Source organism: Grammomys surdaster, unplaced genomic scaffold (genome assembly GCF_004785775.1).
Source record: "Grammomys surdaster isolate TR1022 unplaced genomic scaffold, NIH_TR_1.0 125877, whole genome shotgun sequence".
Taxonomy (NCBI): domain Eukaryota; kingdom Metazoa; phylum Chordata; class Mammalia; order Rodentia; family Muridae; genus Grammomys; species Grammomys surdaster.
Genome location: NW_021620702.1, coordinates 752,322 through 752,993, shown reverse-complemented (window position 1 = coordinate 752,993; position 672 = coordinate 752,322).

Below are 672 nucleotides of genomic sequence, written 5' to 3'. Positions count from 1 at the left end.
TGGGAGGCAGAGACAGGGTTTCTCTGTGTAGCCCTGGCTGTCCTGGAACTCACTCTGTAGACCAGGCTGGCCTCAAACTCAGAAATCCACCTGCCTCTGCCTCCCAAGTGCTAGGATTAAAGGCGTGCGCCACCACCGCCCGGCTGTCTTCTTAGTTTTTAAAGAAGTTTTTGCCTCTGTGTAGAATGTATTTTAGTATTTTTAACTATGTGTATGTGTGTGAGTATGTGCTCACAGGAGCCTCAGATCTCCTGGAGCTGAAGTTACAGGTGGCTGTCTGCCGTCTGACGTGAGCGCTGGAAACAAAGCTCAGGTCTAGGTTAACTGCTGAGCCATTTCCCTAGCACCTGTGAAGGCCTCTAACAGGCTCAAACGTGGCACTGGTTGGTCCTGCCCTACCCCTCTTCTCTCCTGTGCAAAACCACTAGACAACTTATTTGGCAGCTTTCTTGTTTGACTTGTTCAAGAGGCTAATCACCAAGGTTCAGCTATCAAAACATTAGGTTCAGCAAATTCTCCTTTTGACAGTCCTAACATGTCCAATCAGGGCTTGCCAACTTCTCCTTTTTCTCCTTTAGAAAAACTACCGCTGAGCTATCCTGTGCAAGGATTTGGTGTCTGGGTGTGTTCTGGGCTGGCTCTGACACACCTTCCCCATATTTTTATTTTTTA